This window comes from Dreissena polymorpha, chromosome 7, assembly GCF_020536995.1.
Source record: "Dreissena polymorpha isolate Duluth1 chromosome 7, UMN_Dpol_1.0, whole genome shotgun sequence".
Classification (NCBI taxonomy): Eukaryota; Metazoa; Mollusca; class Bivalvia; order Myida; family Dreissenidae; genus Dreissena; species Dreissena polymorpha.
Window position 1 is genome coordinate 104,524,459 of NC_068361.1, and position 24,534 is coordinate 104,548,992.

A 24,534-nucleotide genomic window follows, 5' to 3' on the forward strand; every position below is an offset into this window, starting at 1 on the left:
AATGCGGGGCCATAACTTTTTTGTGGGCCGGTTAACTCCTTATTTTAGCTTAATTGCACTGCAAATAGGACTGACAATGTAATCTCGTATCAACATCCAGTTTTGTTAAACTTGATAATAACAGCTTACATTTTGTTTTCTTCAACCCCATGTTTAAACGAAAGCACCGCCTAGCTGGTGCATGCTTGACTTTTCTCAGTCTTGATAGAGTTATAAATGCTTTATATTGAAGCAAAAGGAGTATCAAGAAAGACAGCATTTGGCTATTCAGTGTTTTTTTATGGCAATTTCAGGGCCGATTTTCGGCCCCATTCCCCTCAAAAAAGAGTATATATTTTTCCCCCATTTTGTAGAAAAAATCCCCTCCAAAGGTAAAAAAAAAAGAAAACAATTTTTGTTGTTGTTTTTTTTTTAAATAACTGTCTTATGATAAATATACAGGGCTCAACATTAATGGTTGTCCTATTGCCCCTGGCAAGTAAAAGTTGGGTCTGGGCAAGTTATTTTATAATCTAGTTGTCCGCCCGTAAAAGTGCAAAAAAGAGGTTTACAGTTGATGTGATATTTCATGTTTGGGCAAGTTGCTTTACGTTCAGTGCAAGTAGATTTTGGAAGTAGTGGCCCGGTAGGGCAAGTTGGTTTTTCGGTTAATGTAATTTTGTTGAGCCATGATATATCTCAAATTTATTTCATAAACAACTAATAAAGTATATAACTATAATTAATATGATTTTGAATTATTATAAAGAGATATATTAAGTTAGTTTTTCCCAAATCAGTTAATTTAACATGAATTGCATTTTTTTCCCAAAATGGCCAGGGAAAGGCCTGATGTATCTATATTGTGTCAATATTCGTTGATAAAAACATTCCAATTTGGTCCATTTTATTGATAAAAAAGGCTCAAATTTTCCATTTTATTGATTTAAAAATCCAAATTAGACTCAAAATGGCTAGGAAAACTAAGACTGTGCTTGAAGGCTGAACTGTCTGAAACTAATGTTGAAAAAATCATTGATATATAATTATTTAAGAAAAAGGACAAAGACATTCAGCTGTGAATATTACATTCATGCATACATGTGTATTCATATAATAAATATCATTACATATAAAAGAGTAAATTTTTAATTTTCCCCTTTTCCCAAAAAACGACGTGTTTTTCCCCTTTGGACGGGCCCCGCCACCATTCCCTTATAGGTGAAAAAAACACTGCTTTTTGCAAAAGTGACAGTAAATAAAAAATGAAGTTAGGTTATAATCAACTGTACATTATTTACAATTTAATATTATTTATTTCAAAAATAAAAAAAACAATCAAATTCCTTGAATTGATATCCCCCACCAATATGCTTCTGGACACAAAAGTGTTATATTTCACACTCAAAAAAGCATTTTTTCAAGATACAAAGGTCCATAACTCCGTTATTAACAGATGGTGCACAACGCCATTTTGCGTGCATCATCCTCTTATCCATATATATACTCATACCAAGTTTCAATGAAATCAGCCAAAGCACTTCCAAGATATGGCTCCTGATGGACGGACGGAAAGACGGACGGACAACGCCAAAACAATATCCCTCCGCCTATGGCGGGGATAACAACATATTTTGTATATTGTTTATTTTTTGTATCAAGGGGCATAACTCTAATAATAATGCTGATAGAGTTATGCAGCTTGACCTTAGTATGTGCCATGTTGCTGTAAAAAAAATATTTTAAGTTTGAGTTTAATTAATTTTTTTTAAATATTGTTATTAAATATTAATAAAAATTAACCAGATGCCGACGCAGATGCTGCTCAGGTGATGACATAAGCTAATAATTTATTTTTCAAAAGAGTTATGCACCTTGACCTACACAATTGTCTTGTTGCTATAAAGAAATATGCCAAGTTTGAGTTAAATATCTTTGATAGTGTTAAAGTTTTAGAAAGTTAACAACATATTCTTAGTAAAAAAAGGGGCATTACTTTAAAAATATTGTTGACAAAGTTATCCAGCTAGACCCAAACAAGTGTCTTGTCCCCATCAGGAAGTAGTCCAAGTCTGAATTGATTATCTTTGATAGTAATCAAATTATTGAACTTATTAAAAAAATTAACCTGAAATTCTAATTTAAAAAGGGCCATAACTCTAAAAATAATGCTAAAAGAGTTATGCACCTTGACCTACACAGTTGACTTTTTGCCATAAAGAAGTATTCCAAATTTGGATTAATTACCTTTGATAGAGTTAAAGTTATTTGACTTTATAAAATACTTTAACCAACGCAGAGGCGAGTAGTATAGCTCTCATTTTTCTTCGTAAAGTTGAGCTAAAAACTGGATATCCACGGACAATTTAATTGAAAAAAATATGTTGCCCAGACAAGCAAATGTACGACTTGGGCAACTTGAACATTTGATTTCGCCACCTTTGACTTACAGAACAGTAGACGGTTCACATGCTGCTTTAAAAGGTCTGGCATAGACTGAATCCACATCCATATCCAGTTGCAAGTCCACATCATCATTACAGCTGGATTCACTGGAAGAGCTCAGGGACATACCAACATTATCTGCCTCACTGTCAGAACCAAGAGACAATCCCAAATCATCTCCACTGCTACATGAAAGACAAAGCTCATCAGAGCTTATCTGTGCTAATACCATCTAAAAGTAAAAGAAAGAATGACTCAAAATATGAACACAATAGGTATTCCATTAACTTTCGAAAACTGGAAGTCTTACTTTCACAGCTTCTTATTTTGGAAGTTGTCCTCATAAAATTTTGATGTTTTAAGCTGATACACGGTCAATAAATTCATAATTGATTAATTGGATATTAAACATAAATCAATAAAAAAATAATCAATCAACACACACAGACACCGGACGAATTTTGTAATCAGAATACTTTGGAGATTACCGTAGCAAACTGTACACACATAAAATGATTAAAATCTTTTAGAGAAATCCTTCCAATAAAATATTTGTACATATTTTTGAAAATTCAATACATCAAACTCAAAGACACATTTTTCCTTGAAAGCAACATGACTATGGATAGTTCTGGCTACCAGAACTTCAAATGTCTACCCCCAGTAAATGTCGCTTTTTATAAGTTTTGACTTGCTTTGGACAAAATACAAAACAAAACAGAAATTTACCATGAAATCTACCGTTCAGATAGAAAATAAATAAACAAAAAACATTGTGTTTTGTATGAGAACTACTTGCCCCAGTAGTTTTGTCTAACAAAATAGGTATCCCCACAATACGATTTGTCTCTTTTTTTTCAAAGTGCAAGGAAAGCTGTTAAAATATAAGTTTTGGTAATTATTTGCTGGGAAAAATCTACTATCATAAAAAAGTACAGGGCGCTGAAAGAGAAGAGCAGTGTGGAAATTTGGACAATGACATTTTCTTATATTGCTACATCCAGGCTATTCGTAAGTTGTATGCATATATTTACAGGTTTTAGTATGCATGTGTTTAAGAGTTTAAGCACATAAGCAAATTCCTGACAAGTTTACTCAGGAGTGGCTAAGATGTTGTTTAAGTGAAAAAGGTTGATACACGTTACAGTTTTTGACCCGGTATGGCCCATGTTCGAACTTGGCCTAGACAAGTTGATTTTCAGGTTAATGTTACGATTTAATAATTGAAATCAATATACATATGTCTTTTATAATTATATCACCAAGTACATGGTTATAATCAATTTCATTTTTTTCACGAAAGAAGAAATTTAAATATAGAAAACAAGTTGTTTTTCTTACCGAGTTTTTTGTTGAAAGAGAATTAAGAATGTGCAGTAAATTCCATTAAATAATTATTCATTGATTGTTTAAATTTAAAAAAAAGTTCACAATACTTTAAAACCTTACAGCCAAAGCAAGATATTGTTTTCAGTAACCTGGGTCACATATCAGATACCACGCATATATAACATATATCCAATTATTTAAATACAGTTTACACTTACAAAAAAAAAGTTATATATAATCATTCTATGTTACAGATTCTTTTTTGTTACCAATCTTTTTTGAACGAGAATTAAGAATGTGCAGTAAATTCCATTAATTAATTATTCATTGATTGTTTTAATTTCAAACAAGATGTGTTTGTGAAACACAATGTCCTCCTATATGACGTTTGACCTTGAAGGATGACCTTGACCTTGACCTTTCACCACTCAAAATGTGCAGCTCCATGAGATACACATGCATGCCAAATATCAAGTTGCTATCTTCAATATTGCAAAAGTATTCATAAAATAAGCGATTTGGGCCACATATATTTGACCTCTGACCTTGAAGGATGACCTTGACCTTGACCTTTTACCACTCAAAATGTGCAGCTCCATGAGATACACATGCATGCCAAATATCAAGTTGCTATCTTCAATATTGCAAAAGTATTCATAAAATAAGCGATTTGGGCCACATATATTTGACCTCTGACCTTGAAGGATGACCTTGACCTTGACCTTTTACCACTCGAAATGTGCAGCTCCATGAGATGCACATGCATGGCACATATCAAGTTGTTATCTTTAATATTGCAAAAGTATTTATAAAATAAGCGATTTTGGCCACATTAATTTGACCTCTGACCTTGAAGGATGACCTTGACATTGACCTTTTACCACTCAAAATGTGCAGCTCCATGTGATACACATGCATGCCAAATATCAAGTTGCTATCTTCAATATTGCAAAAGTATTCATAAAATGAGCGATTTGGGCCACATATATTTGACCTCTGACCTTGAAGAATGACGTTGACCTTGACCTTTTACCACTCAAAATGTGCAGCTTCATGAGATACACATGCATGCCAAATATGAAGTTGCTATCTTTAATATAGCAAAAGTTATTGCAAAATGTTAAAGTTGGCGCTAACAGACCAACAGACAGACCAACAGACAGGGCAAAAACAATATGTCCCCCACTACTATAGTGGGGGACATAAAAAAAAGCGCACAATACTTTAAAACCTTACAGCCTAAGCAAGAGATTGTTTTCGGTAACCTGGATCACATATCCCATACCATGCATATATAACATATATACAATTATTTAAACACATTTTACATTAACTAAAATAAATGTTATATATAATCATTCTATGTTACAGATTCTTACTTGCATTATATACGAGTAGTTTAATTAAAAACCCAAAGCTAAATTTGTATCAATATAAAAATGATAATTCATATTCTCTTAAAATCAAATATTTTATTAAATATGAACAGCTAATATTCAGAATTAAAATCTATAAATTCACACATTTTAAATGCTGTCTAGAAGTTTATCACACCTAATAAGGAAAGTGCAAACCTTACTGTAAAAACAAATGATTTATCGGGGTGGTAGGCTTAAGCCTAAGATGGTACACTAATGCCCTGGTACGCTTTCGTAATGGTACGCTTAAGCCTACCTCAGAGGCGCTGAGGGACCTGATAAACTTAGAAATACACACACTAGGGTCTGTACGACTAGCGCAGTGATTGGCATGCTCACCTAGGCGACCTGGGTTCGATTCCAATTCATAGAACATGTGAGTTTGGTTGGTGGTCACAACAGGACAGGTGGGGTGTTCTCTGGGTACTCCGGTTCACGCCCCCCCCCCCCCCACACACACACAAACACCACACAAGACTAGTCCAAATAATCAGAGGAGTACACACAAGACCACCTCAAAATGTAAAAGCCTCAGGCGCGAAGGTGCCTAAAAAAAACTTGGCAATACACTAGTCTCATTTATAAGACGCGGAAAGAATTTAGAGATACTTTTTATATGGGCTAAATTATTTGCTCCAAATATTACCAATACATAAAGTAGCTAAATATTTTAGAGCGTCAATAAGTTTGACTAGGCAATAGGATCAATCCGGGTAAACTCGGACACTTTTCAGCTGTCATCAATATCCATGTTTTCAAATGACCAAAACAACGGTATATTTCGGACTATTAAAGGCTACCGAAAGCATCAAACGGTACTCTTCGGATTTTATCCTTATGTGCAGATGTATCATATGCAGATTTATTGTAAATTTTAAGCAACTGTCGTAACCGCGGAACCGGGTAACTCGGACGAGGAAGGTAAAACTCGGACACGACGTGGAAAATTTCGGACACACAGGGAAAAATCGACACATGTATGATTACAAAAATAATAATACACATGTATAGGCTATCTCTATGGATACATATACTGAAGTTAATGTCTCTAGCAGATACTCGAAACGATAATCCAACAAAACATTCTTGGTGGTGGTAAGTTTTTCTAGATCTAACATCTTACTAGCCCAACAAAAAGATCTACGCTATTAAGCAAATTCTGGGAAGTAAAATGCCACAACTACGTGGATTTTGTTTTCATTTATTTAGTTCCAATGTATAAATTTGGTAATGCAACAACAGTTTACTGTTTTGAAATCTTTATTTTAGTTGATTTGAACACAACATTTCCAGGTTGTTGTTAACTTTAGAATCCGACAAAAACAAACTGACAGAGCTCCAGATAAGGGTCGTATTTTCGTAATTACGAATTATTTTCAAGTCCGTTACGTATTTATTTTAAAATCTTGTCGTACCATTACAAATTACAAAATCAAGTTACGAATATTATTTTTATTGAGTTCTTTTCGCGTATTAAAGATCTTTTTGGTGCTTATATAAAATGTTTATCGGGTTTGTTAAATAAAGCGCATTTTTTCCAATAAAAGCGGCGTGTACAGTCTATCTGTCAAAAAACAATAGCGGCGCCCAGAGAGCGTCCTAAAAAACTGCAAAGCATGCAAAAACACGCTTTTAACATATTGTACGCAAATTGAGCCGAAGTTGAATGTTAAGAAAGACATTATAGAAAAGATCGTATACGATGTTGTATGTTCAGTTGCCGAAACAGTCGGAAAAGCTAAAAAAACGCGACACGACGGGTCCAAACTTAAACAAAAAACATTGAACGAGTGGAAGGGACAATTCCCGTGGCCAATCGTTAAAAAGATTGAAGGGGAGACCCGTTTTAATTATGAAATATGTAAAAATTCATCGAAGGCATGCAATCTAAGCACAGTTTGGGCATATGAAGCTTTTTGAAAAATAAAATTGTATAATACTGAAAAGACACTGTTGAACTCGTTTAAATTAAGTTGCTAGTATGTTAATTTTAATTTTTGCATGAAAATAACCAATATTATTTATTTTTAGGTCATTTAGAAAAGTTAAGAATTATTTTCCAAAACTAAGTAGTAACGTTAAGAATAAAATTTCAGAGTGAAGAATTATTTTTGAAAATCTGGTAGTAATGTTAAGAATATTACAAAACCTTACCTGGAGCTCTGAAACATACAACTTTTTTTCTATTTAACTTTGAAAACTATTATCGGTGTTGTCCTGAGTTATTTCTTGTCGGCCACGGGACTGATTTAGATAATTATATTAGATCATTGGGCCCGTATTCATACACGTTTTAAGTCTAAAACATAGACTCAGATTTAAGACAGGAATCGAAATAGTGTTATACCAAAGATTCTAATCACACAACAATCGCATTCAACGGAGAGATAACTAAACAAGGATCGCTTTTCACATGATTTGCTTTCCCTAGAAAATTGATCATTGTGGTTGTATAAGTTACTATAGTAACATTTTGTGCATCGAACATGTTACCAATTATATTGTTTTGTAAGTAGATCTTTGATAAATGTATAACTCTGAGAAATAAAAATGATCATACATTTATAATAATAGTTGAAATGTGCATATTATAAATTCATCATTGTATATCCCTATTCTATACATATATACATTATATACATCCTATACGTATGTATTATGTATGTTTGTCAATACAATTATAATGTTCGTGGAGTTAAACTTCGTTTACATATTCCTGCAAACTTCAACAAATATAAAAACTTTTATAACTTGGATATTTTCTTCACAAATCAAAACAGGGATCATCCTTGCCCAAAATTTTAGGGAGAAGTGACTTCTCCTTCCAATGGTATTGGGGAGAAGTGAGCGGATCTTTGATCACACGCGTAAAGGTACTTTAATATTAATGTTTTACAATTAATAACCATACATATATCTGAAATAAAATATGCTGAAACACTAACTAAAACTAAACATTTTATTTTAAACGGCCATGATGTTAAAGAGATATTGTTCTCTTAAGAACTGTTAAACGTGTGTTTTATTTGGCCAAAATACACATTTCATTCATATGTAATTACTACTTAAGCCAAGAGCCTGAGGATGTAGGATAAAGGGAATATAGGGCAGAGCCCTAGCATATTGTTCTTTGTTAAGTCTTTCTAGGTGCAATTTCTGGTTAGTACATTGCGAAATATTGTCAACCAGACCATCCGTAACATTGCATGTTTATTCGTCATTGTATAAAAATGTTATAAAGAATGTAAAAAATAATTAAAATCGACGAACCATTTGTATCCGAAAACGACTGTCCGAAAACATGGTGATATACGTCTTTTGCACATGCATGTCGTTTGACGGCAGAAAATTAAAACCAGTAACCTGTAACCTAGCAAATACGCAATCAATATATTATTTGGTTGAAATATTGCTTTAAAATACAATATTGCAGTGCTTTACTTTGCTAATAGATAGTTTAAAATAGCAAGATTACGGACATTAGCAACATCCATTGATTGTACGGTTTTCGGACAGTACCGAAGATGTTTCATCAGTTACTGCTCATGTCAGTACCAATCAGAAATCAATAATTAAAAGACCGGACAATGTCTCATGGCGATATTATAAACACATAACAATAACAATACAAATACTATATATTATTAATGCTATATTTTATCCCCTTTGCGCACAATAAGTCACTGTTTAGCATTTGGTTATTTCTATTCGATTTTTATCGCATATGCACAGTTTTAACTGAATTTAAATTGGCAATTTATCCCAATTAATTCCGCATTATGCAGCAGTCTCAATTTGCAATTTGACTAACGACAGAGAGTAACGTGTACTCTTAAAAACCTCCCGAACATTTCGTTGGAGATTCTTCAACAATACATGTTTATGTTCTATGTCGGCCATAGCTTAATTATTTCAAGATTTGGTGTGTTTTATTCGATTATGAATACATAAATTGATGTAACACATCCGTACATTCTGAAATACCCTAAATTGTAATTCTCCCAACTGAGTGTCGCGTGCCGGTAATTCTTATGTTTACGTGGCGTCATTGACTTTTAATGGAATGTTCCCACGTGCTTGACTGTGTTTTTGGATTAAACTTTTTATTTGTAAGTCTGTTTCTCTGTTTGTGATCTTTGTTAAGCTCAGTACTCAAATATATTATGACTGAAATTTAGCAGTAAGATTCGGACTGTTTTAAGTTGTACAAATCGTTAAGCATTACAATAAATGACCATCATGTGAACAATGGCTGTAATGGTTCCAGACAGCCTTGACAAATAACAAGAGCCGATTGAAAAACTGTAAACGAGGTCGGGAGCCTGGCATTCTAAACATAGATGGTTACGTCAATTACACTATTGTCGGTAAGACCGGCGTGTACACAATGCCTCAACTGGAATAAACCAAGGCGACTTGCATCAGCGGTCAGTGATGCGTAGCAAATCCTCTCGCTATCAGTAGATCAGATAACCGATAATTGCACACAGCAAACAATGGCAGTATTAGTGACGACATTGCGCACACGTGCGGCAGATTATCAAAGGAGAAAATATAAGAAAATGTTGGCGATTTTGTTTTCGCTTTGATGTTATGAGAAAGCGATATCAAGCATCGTAAGGCAACAAAGTCGCCTACGTCGCCCTCTACGATGATGCCTGCAAAATATTTAAATTGCAAAGCAATGCGACAAGTCTTCTCGTGCACTGTTCACGTAACAGTCTTTCACTTTTAAACCCACACTGCATCGTTGCATCGGACCCTTACGACCAAACTTAGACGGGCGGTCTTTCTCTTTAAAATAAAAGGCGTCGTCTACGAACCTGAAGACATTCCCAAGCTTAATTGCATCTTCTTTTCTGACATAGCACAGTTGCCTGTGAAATGCTGCATCGCTGTAGACTTTTATGACATTTTTGTCAACAGGGTTTTTAGGCTCCCAGCAACAAAAGAACGGTGTTCCGATTTCCAACTCGCTAGAAGCCCAGCGGTGCATATGGCCCTATTCCACTTCAAAAACAAGCCCACGATTCGCAACGATTTATCACATTTATTGAATCGGGAATACTCGTGACGGTCTACGATTCAGTTACGACATTGGTACGATTGAGTTACGACGAATCGTGGGGTTCGGTTGAAGTCAAACGAATAGGGTCGCGACTTCAGTAGTATTCTTTTTTAATATCAGTTCTAAGAATAACTCTCTTATTCATAAGATCCAAAAATAACTGGCAGTGATTTTTTTTGCCCAAAATTACCGCCGGCCCGATATTCGGCTGCTTCCCAATTGCAAAAAATGACGTTTTGTCCCAAAAAATCTGACCAAAATTTCTCCAAAAATGACCAAATTTTCCCAATTAAGCCAATAAGATTACAATGTCATTTAGCATTAATTTCGTAGAACGAGTGCCGATCGAGCTTGTCGAGTCTTCGCCGAATGACAACTGACTTACGAATGTTCATCAATGTAGCCGAATACGATTTTACGTTGCTATCCACACATCTCTCTCTATATTGTGGAGGATACCGACGATAGTCGATGTATCCCGATTGTTACCGCCTGTTTTTACACACGTCCAAGATGGCGACAAGCAGACGAGAAGTTTGCGATGAACAGCGATTATGATAAATAACACTAAAATTAACAGCGGATATCACATGGTTATTAGGAGATAATTTAATGTGTGTGCCAATTAACGCAAAATACTATGTTTGAGATGAACAACAACAAATATTTATTAAAAATGTTCACAGTGAATGTGCGTCACGGAAATCTGTGTTGGGAAATTGGAGTTCACCAAGTTAAAGCATTTAAGACGAGAACCGTTCGAAAATGGAAAGAGACAAACATGATTTGATTTATATGTTAGTGGATCTGTGTATATTCAGATTCATATGCATATTCTGCTTTATTATGTTTGTCACGCTGTATAGTTTGGTGAAATAGCATTGAACTGATGATGTCAATTGTGCAAGATATTAAAAAGTAAACAAATGAAATGTATTATTTTAGCTCCATTTTATACAACATTAACACAGCAAGAACACAAAAGCGTGTATGTTAATATTTGTTAATGTTTTCACCATATCATATTTTACTTTAAAAAACATCCTGAATTAAATTCATACTCTTAAAGAGATTATGATTAAATCATAATGGTACATGTATATTGAAGAATCTATATATTATTGCAAGTTTAATATGCATGTGGAAGGATATTAACTAAACGTTGTAAGAAGACATGAATGCAACACTTTATAATATAAAAATGCTGTCAAACATGAACTTAGCAATTTTTATTCTGTTCTTATAATCATATTTATAATGTTTCCCAATTTCATGGTTTATCGCGCTATTTTTCCCAATTTCATGGTTTATCGCGCTAATTTTCCCAATCCAAATGCCACAGGCTGTAACAAAAAAAAGCAAAAAAAATCACTGACTGGTGTTGATGAACTTTATGTCCCAGAATCAGATATTTTATTAAGTGTCTGATTTTTTACCCCTGTCCGATTTGGGTGATGGAGGTTTCGTCACAATGCAGTTTCGTCACACTGATATTATGAAGGAGGGCAGTGGAGGTTTCGTCACACTGATATATTGTATAAATAGAATAAAATAATATTGCAATTGAATATGATGTTGTTAATAAATATATTGGGATATATGCTTCTTTATGTTATTTTTTAGCGTTATTGAGTTGAGTTTTGTAACAAATGATGGTTTTAATTGTATATATTATTTAAATGATTTATGTTTGACTTAGGTTAAACAGCGTACTGTTTGTTATAATGAAGCGTATTTATTTTAGTAATTGTACTACCAGCTAAAACTGTAAAATTTTGTCAGTGTTATTATATATTTAAATAGAATTATATTCACATGTAACAGGCAATAATTAATGTCCTATGATTTTAATAAATATGCTTTAAAAAGTAACTTTTTTGTCTTTACTATTGATTTTATCAGAAAAATGTTACACTCACATTACACTTTGCATATTATCCTTTTTTCTACCATAATATCAACTTTTTCTGTGCGCGTAATATACGAATAAAACACATATTTGTGGAGCACATGAAAACACGTCCAGACCCTATCGACTAACAATCTACGATTATAAGATATTTCAATTATTGATTACTTGATAGTGCAAACATATTAATTAGTGCATCGCAAACAACCAATAGGCGACACACGCCTTTAATTGGCAATTACAGAAGTTGGCCTAAATTGCCAGCGTGGATTATACAAACTGTGTGTATTTATACATATAGAGTAAATAGTGTCTGTTATACAAGAGTATATACTAGGGGAGTTGTTTCATTGCAACCACAACATCCAATCATGGCTTCAGAATATACATGCATACATTGCGAACGGAACGTGAATGACGATGATCGCGCAATATCGTGTGATCAATGCGAAAAATGGCAACACTTTCTTGTGACACTGGTATCAGTCTAAGACAGCATCGCAAAATGATGAAGAGTGCTGTAGTAGAATGGAAATGTCGCGAATGCAGCCGACCAGCAGAAGTCGTACCGGAGGTACAAATGGAAACAGCCAACATGGCAGAGGAGTTTTATTTCGTTTCAGCCGCGTGGCAGGCGATACGGCAATTGTACCCAAGAGCGACCGTTAAGGGCTGCGTGTTCCACTGGAACCAACGTGTGTACAGGAAGGTGGTAAATGAGGGTCTCGCAACAGCTTATGCGGCAAATGGCGACAAGTTCCTCTTCTTGAGGAAATTCATGTCCTTATCTACCGAGCGAACACAATATTCCTGCCTTCGAACAGATGATGCTACAGGCTGAAGAGGTACTAATAATAATTATAACTTACCTCATAATTATTTATGGTATACACATTAATTCCATGGTCTTCTATTGTTAATAACATTATATATTATAAAAATACAATAATTAAAATGTACTGTACGCATATGTCATAAATTTTGCTTATTCCAGGTTGGCGGTCCTCTTCTGAATGTCGTCAATTACGTTGAGCGCACGTGGATCCGGGGATCCATGTGGAAGCCAGAGAACTGGAGAATCTATAGACAGTTAGGACTAACAACGATGTTGAAGGTATGCTTTTATTCAAAGAACAATTGATGTTATTCTGTTTTATATATATATTTACGTTACGTAATAAACAACATTGTTTATAGCATTTTTCTTTCGCCTAACATAATTAACAATATATTGTTCATAAACTTTGCTTATTATTTCAGGCTGGCATCGAAGAATCAATACGCGAGCCGGGCGTGCTGACTTCTGGATTCTACATGCTTTTTTGATTAAATCTTTATGTTTTATATGCAAATATTTATGCTTGGTGTAATATTGTTTGGAAATAAATGTATGTGGTGCGTAAAGGTAAGTATATTATTGTACCGTTTATTGAGTATATTTGTATTTGATTATGTTTTATATGCAAATATTTATTTTGGTATAATATTGCTTGCAAATTATGTGTGTTGTGTAAAGGTAAGTATATATATTAAACCGTTTATTTAGTAGATTTGTATTTGATTTTATCTTTGTGTTTTATATGCAAACATTTTTTTGGTGTAATATTGCTTGCAAATAAATGTATGTGTTGTGTAAAGGTCAGTATATTATTATACAGTTCATTAAGTAGATTTTTATGTTAATGTATTGTGTAATATTGTGTTGTATTTGAAAAAATGTATTTTCTAAATCATAATCAACATTGTATTATGTTATTTAATTGCATGTGTACACAAACTAAACACTTCAATTTATCGAATTTAACAGAAAAGAAAAACAACATGTTGATTGATAACAGAAGAAAGGTGTCAATCAAAGGTGCTTAAGTTTCCCGGTATTGTTCACACCTATATATTACCATTGTGACGAACTCTCTACCCGTTTTCTACAGTAAATTCAGTGGTACGAAACTGCAGTGTGACGAAACCTCCGTAAACGGGCAGGTATAAAACCCGGAAATATCCGGAAAACCCGGAAATATTTTAGGTAAAACCCGGAACCGATATAAATGGTTTAAATGCATTATTATTCGTCCGATATTAATTATAATGGTACCGTTGTAAAGGAGATCCTCTACAGTTTTCAACCATATCAAAATATTCTATGGCAGGGTCGTAGTCGGCCTGTTTTAACTTTTTTTTACACACGCAAATGCCGTAAAGAAAACCCGGAACCGATATAAATGGTTATAAATGCATTATTATTCGTCCGATATTAATTATAATGGTACCGTTGTAAAGAAGATCCTTTACAGTTTCTAACCATGTCAAAATATTTTATGGCAGGGTCGTAGTCGGCTTGTAAATCGCGGACAAAGTCAGCCTGTTTTAACGTTTTTTTTACACACGCAAATGCCGTAAAGAAAACCCGGAACCGATATAAATGGCTATAAATGCATTATTATTCGTCCGATATTAATTGTAATGGTACCGTTGTAAAGAAGATCCTCTACAGTTTCTAACCATGTCAAAATATTTTATGGCAGGGTCGTAGTCGGCCTGTAAATCGCGGAAAAAGTCGGACTGTTTTAACGGTTTCTTTTTACACACGCAAATGCCGTAAAGAAAACCCGGAACCGATATAAATTGCTATAAATGCATTATTATTCGTCCGATATTAATTATAATGGTACCGTTGTAAAGAAGATCCTCTACAGTTTCTAACCATGTCAAAATATTTTATGGCAGGGTCGTAGTCGGCCTGTAAATCGCGGACAAAGTCGGCCTGTTTTAACGGGTTTTTTACACACGCAAATGCCGTAAAGAAAACCCTGAAAAGGAAAAAGGGGTTATAAAAACATTATTATTAATTCGATATTTATTATAATGGTACCGTTGCAAAACAATTACGGCATTTGTGTGTGTAAAAAAAACCGTTAAAACAGGCCGACTTTGTCCGTGATTTACAGGCCGACTACGGTCCTGCCATAAAATATTTTGACATGGTTAGAAACTGTAGAGGATCTTCTTTACAACGGTACCATTATAATAAATATCGGACGAATAATAATGCATTTATAGCCATTTATATCGGTTCCGGGTTTTCTTTACGGCATTTGCGTGTGTAAAAAAAACGTTAAAACAGGCTGACTTTGTCCGCGATTTACAAGCCGACTACGACCCTGCCATAAAATATTTTGATATGGTTAGAAACTGTAGAGGATTTTCTTTACAAAGGTACCATTATAATTAATATCGGACGAATAATAATGCATTTATAACCATTTATATCGGTTCCGGGTTTTACCTAAAATATTTCCGGGTTTTCCGGATATTTCCGGGTTTTATATCTCCCCCCGTAAACCGTCCGATTTTACCCGGATTGACCCTACACACACACTTTTTACACAATGAAATATCTACAAACGGTTGCTTTTTATAAAGTTATGACTTACCAATGTCCCAACAAACAGGATCACGGCGAGCCATATCTTCCACTTCAACTTGAAGCTAAAGTTCGTCATCATTAAGGAATAGAACGATAGGTCTAGTTCGTCGAACGTTAGTAACAGATAGTAAACAAATAACGTGCGATTCATTTGTAGCCCAGTTTTAAGAATATAAAATTCTATTGAAAACAAAAGAGCCGGGTACCATAATAAACGGTTTATAACGAAGATTGCCGATTACAGTATTGGTTTTGTTCTGATTGGTGAAAGATGTCTTCGGTGAGCCAATTACTCGTTTTTGATTGGTTCAGCAGAAAACTAGATTTACGGCTGAATTCGGAGTTCTTCTTTAGGTCACAATATAGTAAAAGATTTCCTACACAAATTCAATGTGAAAGCAATAACTTCAACAAAAAATAAAGTCAAACTTTTGCGCATAGAGACCCCCATAACCATACCTTTTCTTAAAGAGCATTCCAAGCCCAATTGATTTAAAGAATAAAAAAGATAGGTCACGCGACATGTAAGAAAGAACTCGCCACGAATCAAAAGTCACTGTTTTACGGCCATCTATTTACCGGCTTCTATCTAGTTCATGAGGGTTTCCCGCCATCTGTCTAAGTCTTATGTAGTCTCCAATCTTCAGATAAAAGAGTGAATTTCTAGTAAACAACAATGTTTTCCCTGCCACATGCACACAGAAATATACTAAAATAAAGTCATTGCAAGTGACCCTACAGAGAACCGTGTCTTCAAATAAATGATGTTCATGTTTTAGAGAGTATAGCATTGCACTCCAAAAAGATTTTGTATATTGTAACCTTTATAATCAGCGCCATTTTCAAAGTAAACAAAAAAAGATCGTGATCCGAAATCTGGAAATCATGGTGTGGTTCTTTGAACGAGAGTCCAAGAAGCTTCGGCTACGTGATGAAGGAAATGACCGTGGTGAACATTTAAGCCGGCAAGAAACTGTCATTTATTGACGTTAGTTTGATGCTAGTTCTACAGTATCATATTTTTCACTCTAGGTTACGCATGCACAATTAATTTCCTTCTATATTACAACCCTTGCGAAAGACATCGGACCTCGGACATTTCCGATAAAATTTGCTGAGGTCCTGTATTATTCCCGAAATTGTCGGACCTTGTGTCCGACCAACAATAAATTGTGTGTTTTAGTTAAAAAATGAAAACGAAACTAGAATATGAACAAATACCGATTTCTATGTCCAAACCCAAAATATGACTAGTATAGATGCTAATGTGTTTAAGAATTTTATGAACAAAAATGTCCGCCATTTTACACAAGCGCTTATGAAAAGTGAATTTTCGGATGGGATCATTCCCGTTTAGCATGCGTAAATCAAGTGACGCAATGTGCGAGCATATTCATATTCACTGGTAATATTTTGTTATAACAACCAATCAATTAGCCACTTTAATTTAATTTATTATTCGTAAATTTAAGTATTGTGTCTATAATTTCAATGTGTAAATACTATCTCATTGTGTGCATTAATGCCGATGTATTTTTTTCATTTAAAAATACTACATGTTCCCAGTAGTACGTCTATATATATATATATATATATATATATATATATATATATAGTTACGACACATGGTCTGTTTTGACATGTACGCTTTCCGCGCAAGGAACTCAACTATGTCAGCAAAAATTTTGCGCTCTTATTAAAACACGGGCTTAACATGGCATCATGTGTAGTGAATGGTGCAGATGCGTACAAATAGATTTAAATAATATTAGCACGTGCCTTTAGAAAAAATGTGTTATTAAGTTCCAAAAAATGGACATGATGAATTATACTTCTACTTAAATTAAATTGTTACCGCATGCAATTTGTAACGGGTATTGTTTTCACAACTTGCTCGCCATAAGTTATTAATTGCTAACCATTTGCATTTAATTTCTCATAAGGAACTATAATTGTTCAAGTAATTGTTTATGGTAAAAAGGTGCGATGATACCCGACACCGTCTTTCATGTACTGATTTTGCCACGGATCGTATATTGTCATCAAGAGTCCGTGGATATTGCGTAAATTTTAAAACTGTGATTCCTTGTAAATCAATCTGCGATAAACGCTTACTTCAAGACTGACGTCAATCAAAAATAATGATCGCCGTCGCCAGTTAACCCTGCCCTTATGATATGCATTCTTGTTACCGAATGGACGCTGAACAGCACAGTTTGGCGACTGGAAAATTACCTGAGAAGTTTTTGTGGTGCATCTGTGTCAGCATACATGGCTGTGTTATATGACTATTATTCGATATTAGACAAGAATATGAGTGCGGATTATCGGACGTCCAAGTGACTATCGCCATTTGTTAAAAGGACGTAATGCTGCCGATTTGGGGCGTAATTTACGACCGGAAGCGCTGACTGAACGGGTGTAAATTTTGTTATTTTATGGTATTTTGAATTGTTAAACATTGCGAACGTCATAACGATTAATCACTATACAATCAGGCTTTTCCGCCCTATGCCACGGATCCGAAATTCGGCCCCATTCCCAATGCAAATCTGGTTGTTTTTTTCCCAATTGAAAAAAAAAATTCCCAATTCCAAAAAAAAAAAAAAAAAAATATTTTTTTTTAACTTAAAATATATAAGTTAACCTGATCCGGTGTAGAAAATAGAAAGTGCTGCATAATTAAATTATCTGTTGCCTTGAATTTGTTTTAAAAACTGTAAAATATGTTAATGATTATTTAAGACTTTCGCACGATTTTTTTCACCTCAAAAAAGGCCAGGCCTTTTCCCCAAATTCAGAATAAAAAACCTGCACTTATCTCACATGTTCAAAATACTTTGTAAAATTTTAATAATAAGTTATCAAAATAGTCGTTATTTACCAGTTAACGGCTTCTTTGAAATATAAGAAACACTATTTACATGCGATAATTTTTCCCAATTGAGCCAATTTTGCGAATAATTTTTTCCCAAAATGGGGGTTTTCACGACGCGAAATTCCCAAAATTCCAGTGCGGCGTATTCCCAAAATGGAGCGGAAAAAGCCTGAATATATTTTTATTGTTTGTTTAAAGCAGAATAAGATCAGGTAAAATGCGGTGAGGTCCGGTAAATTTTAAAAGTTATCGGACCTTATGTCTGGTAAGATTTTTTTGTCTTTCGCATGGGTTGTATATTACATATAAAATAGTTGAAGTTCGATATCAATTTTTACCATGATCATGCGCATACCCACTATATCATCATACATCATTGGAAAGATAAATGCATAATCTTTTGAAAAAATGCATGTCATTAAATTCTATTTGTGCTAACTCAAAATATTTACCTTAGAATAGGCAAACCGGTTTTGACAGCTGTGCAGACAACCATTTTGGGCTCAAATAGTATGTCCTACTTTCAAAGCCGGGAACCATCAACATAAAAAGAAGAGCACAAAAATGGCTTATTTTCTTATTGCTTACAAGTATACCTTCAAGTTGATACCAAAACTAACCATTTGCAATGTATTTTACAAATCCTAGGCAGCATGCACTCAACAATGTGTGCTAAGTATCAAACTGACTGCAAGTAACCCTAAAAACAGGAGTTCCGGTTTGGGGTTATGTGACCTCTATCAAGTGTCAAGGTATTCCGAATCATAAGGCATTCCGAATCAACATAAACTTGTTCATTAAAACATCTTAGTACGTTTGGCAGACAATTTGAAAGGTCTTTGTTGTGTCTCAAAAGTTTATCTCCCTGCCGTTGAAAAATAAAATCGATTGCCCTGCATCTGGCAATATAGCTAAAGAAACTTCAGCGTACAGTTTATATAGTATTGACAGACCTGTACGCTGAATCGAACACCATATCGAAAGTCAACCAGAGTCGTAACATATTTATGTCACGCTATAAATCAATGACAGTTCATTTTCTTGGATACATTTCTACATATATTGGTGAATGAATATAAATTACTGTATCGGGGCATATTTTAAGGTTCAAATGTTTCAAATGCATCTTACAATAGATGAAAATGACTCTCATCAGCCTGAAATTCACAATTTTGACGCCATTGTCGCTTTGTCACGTGACGAGTTTTCATTTGGATACTTTCGGATTGTCCTTGACATTTTTTGCTGAAATTTTTATGCCCCCTTTCGAAGAAGAGGGGTTATATTGCTTTGCACATGTCGGTCGGTCGGTCTGTTTGTCGGTCGGTCCGTCCACCAGGTGGTTTCCGGATGATAACTCAAGAACGCTTGGGGCTATGATCATGAAACTTCATAGGTACATTGATCATGACTCGCAGATGACCCCTATTGATTTTGAGGTCACTAGGTCACAGGTCAAAGTCACGGTGACCCGAAATAGTAAAATGGTTTCCGGATGATAACTCAAGAACGCTTAGGCCTAGGATCATGAAACTTGATAGGTAGATTGATCATGACTCGCAGTTGACCCCTATTGATTTTCAGGTCACTAGGTCAAAGGTCAATGTCACGGTGACCCGAAATAGTAAAATGGTTTTCGGATGATAACTCAAGAGTGCTTAGGCCTAGGGTCATGAAACTTCATAGGTACACTGATCATGACTCGCAGATGACCCCTATTGATTTTCAGGTCACTAGGTCAAAGTCACGGTGACCCGAAATAGTAAAATGGTTTCCGGATGATAACTCAAGAACGCTTATACATAGGATCATGAAACTTGATAGGTCGATTGATCATGACTCGCAGTTGACCCCTATTGATTTTCAGGTCACTATATCAAAGGTCAAGGTCACGGTGACCTGAAATAGTAAAATGGTTTCCGGATGATAACACAACAACGCTAATGGCTACGATCATGAAACTTCATAGGTACATTGATCATGACTCGCAGATGACCCCTATTGATTTTGAGGTCACTAGGTCAAAGGTCAAGGTCATGGTGACCCGAAATAGTAAAATGGTTTCCGGATGATAACTCAAGAACGCTTATGCCTAGGATGATCCAACTTCATAGGTACATTGATCATGACTCGCAGATGACCCCTATCGATTTTGAGGTCACTAGGTCAAAGGTCAAGTTCACGGTGACCCAAAATAGTAAAATGGTTTCCAGATGATAACTGAAGAACGTTTATTCCTAGGATCATGAAACTTGATAGGTAGATTGACCATAACTCGCAGATAACCCTTGTTGATTTTCATGTCAATAGGTCAAAGGTCAAGGTCACGGTGACCCGAAATAGTAAAATGGTTTCGGGATGATAACTCAAGAACACTTATGGCTAGGATCATGAAACTTCATAGGTACATTGATCATGACTGGCAGATGACCCCTATTGATTTTCAGGTCACTAGGTCAAAGGTCAAGGTCACAGTGACAAAAAACATATTCACACAATGGCTGTCACTACAACGGAGAGCCCATATGGGGGGCATGTATGTTTTACAAACAGCCCTTGTTAACATTATTTCCGTTTTCTGAAATCTATTCTTTGTGATTAACAACTTACGTCTGGTGGATTAAAAGACTGATTTCAAAGCGAATCAGGTAATTTTAAATATTTTTACTTTGAGTTTGTATTTACACTACAATTTGTTCACAAAACAAGCAAGAATAATTTAAAATACCGGGAAATCTCAGTCTGAAATGAAAACACTTGAGCACATGGTATGTTACTAAATATAGAAATAATGTCATATGAGCGTGAAATCTCGGGAGATTCGCATTTCAAGAATGTCTGTCGCATCGTTGTTTTTCTCGATATTTTAGAGCTGCAAAGATACATTTTAAATGTTTAAGATAGTATTTTGTGAAAGAATATATCAGTTAAATGTGAAAAATGTCAATCTTTCTGATTCAGTTGTTTATTTGGGCCAATAACTGCATTTAAAAGCTGTTCTGGACCGGTCTTTGTTAACTGTCAACTTTTCGGGAATTTCTGGTTGACTTTCCTAATGGGGTTGGTCCATAACTTTAAAGTCGCGCCTGTCAAAAATCATAAAAAGCGATATTTAAAGTTATGGTAGCCAGAACTACTGGCCATATAGTCCATATAAACGGACTCCTAGCTAAAGAAACTTAAGCGTACAGTTTATATAGTATTGACATACCTTTACGCTGAAGCCAACCCCGTATCGAAAGTCAACCAGAGTCGTCACATATTTATTTCACGCTATAAATCAAAGAATGCTCATTTTCTTATATACATTTCTACATATATTGGTGAATGAATATAGATTACTGCATCGAGGAATATTTTAAGGTTCAAATGTTTTTAATGCATCTTACGATAGATGAAAATAACTCTCATCAGTCTGAAATTCACAATTAAGACGCCATTGTCGCTTTGTCACGTGACGAGTTTTCATTTGGATACTTTCGGATCGACCTTGACATTTTATGCTGAAATTGTAAATATTACTTTCGTTTTCTAAAATCTATTATTTGTGATTAACAACTTACGTCTGGTGGATTATGAGACTGATTTCAGTGTTAATCAGGTAGTTTTAAATAATGTTTACTTTGAGTTTGTATTTACACTATAATTTGTTTACAAAACAAGCCAGAATAATCTAAAATACCGGGAAATGTCATTCTGAATTTGAAAACACTTGAGCACATGGTATGTTACTAAAAATAGAAATAACGTCATATGACTGTGAAATCTCGGGAGATTCGCATTTCAAGAAAGTCTGTCACATCGCCGTTTTTCTCGATATGTAAGAGCAGAATAGATAAATTTTAAATGTTTAAGATAGTATTTTGTGAAAGAATATATCAGTTTAATGTGAAAAATGTCAATCTTTCCGATCAAGTGGTTGATTTGGGCCAATAACTGCATTTAAAAGCTGTTTTGCAGTCTTTCCGAAATACCGTCTAGAGCTCCAGATAAGGATTTGTGAAATGAGTAACGGTACTGCCACTGACAGAAAGAAAAGGAGTAACGCTTAAAATCAATTAGTACCTGTACTACCATATCCAAAAATACAGGTAGTACTGTACTAACCGTGTTCTTGGATATTGAAGGGTGTATAACTGACTTTACAGAAACATTTGCAGCAATTATAATAAATATATGTAGCTTCTTAAACAGTAACTGTATTAGGTTTTCCATTCTGAATAATGATGCAAATACAACTACACATTAAAACTCATGACTAATACTATTTTTTATTTTTCTTGACAAGAAAACACAAGCAAACTAGTAAGCTAAGTAAATGAACACTTATTTCACTGTCTCATCCGTTTCCCATTGTGTTTTCTAACGTTTTAAGCCACCGATGCAATCAAATCGTTTAATATCGGGGCGACAGTGTCTTTTTCTGGGTTTACAGATTTAATTTCAGGATGGTAAGACGACACCGTATGTAGTAATTATGTGACAACAAAGAGTTTTTTAAACCGCTTTCGGTTAAGCCGGCATTCCATTGCGCGCAGACATATTGTTTTGACGGATTTACAAGTTACAGGAAATCACGCGACAGAATAGATAATAATATATGAACCCAGTCTACAACTTTTCAGTAATTTAAATTAACGAAAAGCGCCGTTAGGTTAGAGACCTCACCAACAAATCATTCCGCGCTGACGCAGGCGTATCGGTACGGCCAGATATTTTTCGTAAATGCGTAAAATGGATATTAAAGTCGTAATTGTACGTCCAGTTTATAAAAATAAATGCGTAAATCTTCAAGAAAAAGGCGTATTTACGGCTGTACGGCCCTTATCTGGAGCTCTGCAGTCCGTCGGTCCTCGGATTTTTTCGATAATAATTTGAAAAATACGGAAATGATTCTTATATTGCCGGACCTTCTGTCCGGTAATAAAATTATGGCGAATTTTGGAATTCCATAAGCTATTTTAAGAAAAGTTTTAAGGCAAAAGTCAGAATTTACCGAGTTATTTATGAATACTCCAACCGTCTAGAACATTTTTTCATTTGTTGCATTTCTTAAGTGCATATACGGTATCCGAAGATTATTGCTGCGTCGCCAATGCCAATTACACACTACGTCATCACTATACGAGTACATTCGCAAAGGGAGACAATCGATACCATTTAAATTTGGTTCTCGTTACGTCCGATTAATTCGTAAGCAAGCCGTGTATTAACACAAGTAATTGTGATCTTCCCGCGATCTGTCAACAGCTACACGGGAGTTCGGAGCGATCTGTCAATATCTATAATGGGGTTCGAAGGAAAACAGAGTATCCAGATATATAACTGGTGATTTCGTTTTAATTTTATTTTTAATAGCTTTAAATGTTTCCATTAAAATTTGGTGAAGGAGCCAAACCAAACTCTCATGATGATCAAACTCAGCACTGCAGATGTTACAGCTTATGACCCTTCAGCAGCTGTAGACAAGGTAAGATTTGATGATTTTATGTAAAATTAAATAGTGAATGAGGTTGTTAAGTAACAAACGCAAACCTACATACAGGACCAACAAAGTTTTATCCCTTAATTAAAAAAAACCATCCGATATTTTCTCAAAAGCATTGGGATTGACTTTAAGACTGGTATAATATTATAAGGTATGCTAGCCTACAACATCTTAGCAAAATGATTTGTATTTTAGGCTCATGATACAAGGTGATGGTCTTCATTGACTAAATAATTATCAGCATCCACCCAAGGCTATGTCTGATGGTTATCCAACGAAAAAAGAAGATAAGTCAGAGGATGTGTCTTCAGACGAGGATTCAGACATTCGGGATAAAGAGACACATGCTAAAGAAATCTTGGCAATACATAATTAATAAATGCATTATTTGTATATTATAATGATAATATTAAAATATTGTTAAAAATCTCATCATTGTTTTTCGTCGTCATTTTTCCTTTTTGGGCCAGAAATGACCAGTCGGGGCCGGAAATAGAAGCATGATTATAGGACCTCATGGCCGGCAATAAATTATTATTTGGGGAAGGACTGTGTTTTGGACCGGTCTTTGTTAACTGTCAACTTTTCGGGAA

The 24,534-nt window shown here is 34.7% G+C and overlaps 1 protein-coding gene across 1 annotated transcript in view; it reads left to right on the plus strand.

Moving 5' to 3' along the window:
* LOC127840004 (sodium-coupled monocarboxylate transporter 1-like) overlaps positions 1 to 24,534 on the plus strand; it is a 639,226-nt gene that overhangs the window by 169,818 nt on the left and 444,874 nt on the right. The window lies entirely within an intron of this gene.